A 6,000-nucleotide genomic window follows, 5' to 3' on the forward strand; every position below is an offset into this window, starting at 1 on the left:
TTAATAAGTACCAAAAAAGAGCCAGTATTTTCATGGGTACCATGATGTTAATGAGATTGGTAAGGTTGGATTCAATTAAAATGACTTCTTATGTGATTCACATCGATCCAAGATCAAATCATTGAGCTCCTCTGTATCGCTACATCTGTAACCTAGAGTTACGCAAAGTTTATTTACTTATTTTTGAATTTCCATTCCGCTGAATAAATTGAAAAGTGCTAACTTCTAAATCGGATTAACAGGATCGAAGTTCAGCATTCAACTTTTCACTCATACAACGATGCAGAGGTGAGAAATAACCCGAAGGAAAAGCGACAAGTCGTTACCTACCTCAATAAGCGCGGTATCATCGCAAAACAATGTCGTCTATCCGAAGTGGGTTGTGCGACATGAATATAAGTATGATATACATGCACTAATGTATTATTTATGGTTTTCGTTTGCTGGTTCATATTGTTCTCTGATGATTATGTAGGTACTACCTCGCACACATAATTGCATGTTATTTGTTTGCAAATGTGCCCCAGGGAAGTGGCGTCAGCCTCCGAGGCAAGAAGTTACATGTTATAACTTTGCTTTTGCGATTATTATATTTTCTCGTTTTGGCATACATTCAGGTATCTGTATTTACAACCGACTGGTTAGTTGGCGCAGACCATTTACACCTACGGCAAGTGCCAAGTGCGTCAGATGAAACTGCAGCGTTATAGATTAAAACGGATCATTGAATGCGGAGAACATTTCACCTGTAAATGGATCAAAGAGGTGATTTGTAGGCATTCTATCGCTCATCTGGAGCAGTAGTCCCAAGTAAAACGTAATTTATGCCGGAATGTAATATCTTCAGAAGTTCAGAGGTACTAAAATCTTCGTTCACTGTAAGTCGCACTTTCGTTTGGATGGAGAAATTAAATTATCCATTTTGAGGCGGATATTGAAATTTCGATGATGATAATTACTTCCGATTTGTATACAATTGACCTAATATTCGTTTCGAAAGTGTGTAACATCGGTCTTTAATTTTTTCAACTTATAAATATCTGGCTGCATTGCGGAAATTGATATTTTACACTAGGTAGGTAACATTGCGAAAGACTTGAACGACTTTTACAAATAAGAATAATGTTATGAACAGAAAACTATTAGATAGCAATAATTCTACAGAAAACAATTATCATAGATCGCAAACACCGGTCGTGTTTCTAAAATCTTCCACATTAATTGGAAATTGAAGAACCGTGATTGGAGAGTAAGAAATTTCCTACTTTGAGCGTTACTCTTGAAAATGACGAAATATTGGTACCTAGGCATCTGCAGAAATAGTATTGCCTTCATTTTTTCTATCACCTCATGAGGATAATATGATTCGTGATTTTTGCATCTTAGAATAGCAAGGTGTCATCCACTTGTATGTAATACATTGCATCAGTAAATAGCACGCTTTCATTCTCAGAGGGTGATTATCTGCCGTTCCCATCAAATTGTTCCTAGATGACGCGACAAAAAAGGGTGCAACTTCAGAGCGAACGGTGACAAAGAATCCATCGCTGTCGGGTCTGACTGCAGAAGACTTGAAAAAATGCTGGTACGGTAAGAAAAGTATTTGGCAAAGCTTTACAGGCAGGATGAAAGCTCCCTCGCACAAGCTTGTATCCGCACTTGTTATGTCAAATTGAGTCCAAATCGCGCCGCCTGATACAACTATTTCGAGATCGTCCTTCGAGCGTACGAAAGCGAACATTTCACTCGCTCGCAATATGTATCATAGACGTACCCATAGCACCAATGAATAAATGGGAATCGATCGGTATTAGACAAGATCGCCGAATCGCGGTGGACAACGGAACGACAGCGGGCTTCAGATAATCAGATAAAATAATAACAAAGTGCTCCCTGGGCCACCCGGTGTAGGTTCGTATCTGTGCGCAAAACTGATCCAATCACTATCAAACTGATATTATAGGTACACTTAGTCATAATCGCGTAAGTCGGTCCCGTGTTACACATTGTCAGACACGCCCACGCGCTCTGCAATTTCGATGTATAATTATTGTCCGATCTGCATTCATACCCACTGCGACTGTGTATGTCACGTCACCCTCCTAATATTATATGATATAGACAATTAAAAAACTTACCTGACGTGAATTCACGTCTGCGGTGATATGGGATATATTTGAAATTTGAGAATTCTTTATCGCGGGACAAATAAATGGAATTTAGACGTACTGTGCAATCACGATGTACCTCGAGGCTTATTCAATTCCATTGCTATCTCCTCTTTGTACTTTTTTAATAGAGTTTGATATTACACCACTTTCGGAGCTGCAGGAATTACTGCAGATCATTGAAGCAATTTTCTTTGTACGATGAGTGACAAACTATAATGTGCGGGTTGTGAGTAATATGCACAAAACGATATTAATATCTCTATTTGCCGAATGATTTTTCTAAATAAACAATCTAGTGGCAGCTATCGATTAAACGTTCTAACATAAATACAATTATCCAAATGTTTCAAAGTTGTAACTGCATTCGTTTATAATTGCGGCTTACAAAATATTTCATCAGAGCAGACATCAAGATAAGCTGATTAAGTTTCGTTAGATTCTGCCTTAAATCCACTTACACACGGACTGAGTATCTCAATTGGTGAAAGTGAATCGATGCAGCCATCGTGAAACACGATTCGTTCGGCAATTATCATAGAAATCGAGAGTTTAACCAGAGTGTTGTCAATACTGTTGAAATGACGGTGAACCTATGAATTGCTACATCCTCGTTTATACACGCAATAAAACTTGTCCCGCCTTATCAAAAGTTTCGGCCTGATCGCTCGACCTGCAGCGATAAGATTGAAGGTTCGGTTGAAAACCGGGCGGGACGCGATCCACTGACCCAATTGCAGTCGCCAGTGAGGGAACAAGATAATTTTCTCAATCTTAAAATACCCAATACCGGTTCCAGTTCACGGGCGTGTAGAATTTCTGGGCGTACACGTTTCACCGATTGCAGGATGCCGTCCGTGACTCGGACAAGCGAGTCGAAAATCGATCATCGATCATCGACCACCGTCTGCACGCGACCGATAATGCAGTTTATCCCAAGGTGTGGGTGGCGAACGAGGCATGGAATTACGGTCAAAAGTTTCGCGTTCGCGCACCCAACGCGGCCGCAATTATGTCAAGGACCTTAGCCGCGGCCGCCGCATGACATCCTCTCGGTGTAATGCGTGCATATTACCTCCGGATACGAGTCGAGCAGTCGGCGACTCCTTGCAGAGAACGCAGTCACTCTTCGTGCCGACAAATAAAAATCACCGGTGACCATAGATCGAGATATGAACTCCGAGGAGTATGATAACATGTACGTACAAGCTGCAGGGGGGGTTTCGGTCCGATCGATCGGTTCGCGATTCTGACTCACCGCAGGCTTGCTTCTTGGCGAACCTGCGTACCCTGGTAGCCTGTAACGCCGGTCAGGATATTCGGCTTAATTTTTAGGGCGGTTCCTTTTTTCGCCATTGAAACGATGTTGGACACGAGTCTGTCCGACCTTACGTCACTGCTGATCGAACCTGTCAGTCTTATCGGCGATCGGTAGCGATATATATATATATGTGTATGTATATATGTTCTGTTCGGGTGCTTACCGTAGGTTCGGAGTGTGGGTGGAGGGTATTGTCTTTTCAACCAGCGTGTAGACGTATCCGAACGATTATTGTAGCTCCTGCTGTTCTGCATCTTCGACAATACAATGTGACCTTTGGACTCGAGTCGACATCACTTGTACAAATTGCACTGCGAATTAGACCGCAACGTATATTTCGCAGTGTAATTCACCATTTGGACTGTCTTAGGAATATTATTGTACGTCATATCGATGCGGTATTTTTTATACCATGACTTCGGTTGGTTTCAATTTCTCAATCGTTGCATACCTTTAGAAAAAAATCTATAACGTGCGTATACATAGAAAAATAGATAACGAAATGTCACAGGCGGTTTTGTAACAGCTGTATATATCCGTACAGCCCGGACCAAGTATACAACGATTAATATTCAGGTATTTTAAATCTGGAACACCTTGCCGTAGGTATAAATTTTTTTTTCTATTTTGTTCCGTTACGTATTCACTTGTTTTTCTTTCAATTTAATTTTATTTTATAAGGTCATCAAGTTCCGTCCGGCGGTGCAGCTGCACTTTTTAAACTGAAACAAATTCACATGAACTTCGAATTTTTTTTATACCACAGGATGTGTACTATTCACGGAGCTTCTGCTTCGTAAAGAAATTGTAAAATAACCCATCAATGCTTGGTACGAAAGAGAAGAAGGATAATTTTGTAACAAATGTAGCTGCCGATAAAAGGTAAACGGAACAATTAAATTGACACTTAATTATATTTGGAAAGAACAAAAATAGCTCATGTAGCAAACGAGAACTAGAAAATAAGAGAATGAATCAACGGTACACCGCAGTTACTAGAAACGATGAAATACCGGAACAATGGTGGGTGAGCAGCCGCATCACAACCACAACATTATAACACACCTTGTTTAATAGTCTTAACGATATATGACCGCATTAGCGTAATATTGTTCTCTAAAAAGTTCCCTAGCCCGAAGGCAACGAAAGGACATCTTACTTGCACGAATATAATTATGCCGTGAGTATAATAGGTCCCTAAATGCGGTAGCTGCACTAACATGACACCAACGCCCACACAGAGTTCTAACACAGCTTCGGTTCATTGTTCCAGAGATCGAACGGGCGAGTTGCGGTGCAACAACGGTACATTGATCCTTGACTCGTATATTTTTGTTTTTTGCTTTCGGAACTTAAGAATAGAATAGAATTTGGGCCCGTGCCTAGCAGGTATTGATCATTGGAATGATAAACAGTAAACGAATGGAAGTCTTAATTAAACCCAACATTTTATCTGGTCGATATAAGTGGATCATTGGCACTTGGGTCCTATCAGTTAGAATCCAGACAGTCATTAATGGGACCTGTAGACGTGGATAAATCTCGAATCGAGTGGGCAAATCCAGCTCAGAGTTGGTGCCGCACGGGAGTAACTGGCATTGAACGGAATTTGGTGAATTGTAGTGTATTCGGGGTGAAAGACAGCCTAGTAGGAAATAAGACAGATTGCAGGAGGTGCGAAATTGGAGGAAGTTTCTCGAGGTGGGTGAGTGGACGAGTATCGATCTAGTTATGCCGACAATACCGGCGCCTGGATTACGAATGCCAATTGAAAACCAGTGGCCTGAATACCACTGAATACCACGATTTCTGATCGAGGCTACTCCCGCAACCCTCAAGGCTGTCCCGTCCAGAAGACCTCCTTCGGGACATGAACCCAGGGCAAATAACACAATGCAGGGACGTAATGTATACTTGATTTGAATAACTTCATCAATTTCGTTTCTTCGATGGTTGATGTTACCGTTTGCAATTCGTTCCAAGAACTCTGATCAGTCCCGATATGCACCACAAGAATTTGGAACAACACTTTGACGAGCACATCGTCACCTTGAGCACGTCAGACGGTAGCGGTATGGACGATGGATTGATCGATCAGGCTCGCGATCGGCCGGATTTCGACAAGAATAGAAGCGACCGGCAGAGTCCATCAAACACTTTCTAACGGTGGGTGGACGTGGACTATTTACATTAGTGGAACAAACGAAATGCGTAACGTGTAGGTACACCCAGGCGATCCAATGATAGGATCTTAAGTGCCCCAATTACTAAATCCGAGTTCGCCATTTTGCCAAGCTCGCGATTGTGTGCGGGGTATGACCGAGCACAATGCGCGGCATGATCAGATACTATCTCGATCATTCGTCTCCGCGTCGCGCTACGGCGAGGGTACGAGACTTGGGAGCTTAACTTAAGGCACCCGAGTTACCTGATGCAGACAAGGTTGCGCCCGAAGTAATCGCAGCTGAATATCGTCAAACAGTGGTCCATTGTGTAAAGACGACGAGGACT

This window comes from Neodiprion pinetum, chromosome 2, assembly GCF_021155775.2.
Source record: "Neodiprion pinetum isolate iyNeoPine1 chromosome 2, iyNeoPine1.2, whole genome shotgun sequence".
Classification (NCBI taxonomy): domain Eukaryota; kingdom Metazoa; phylum Arthropoda; class Insecta; order Hymenoptera; family Diprionidae; genus Neodiprion; species Neodiprion pinetum.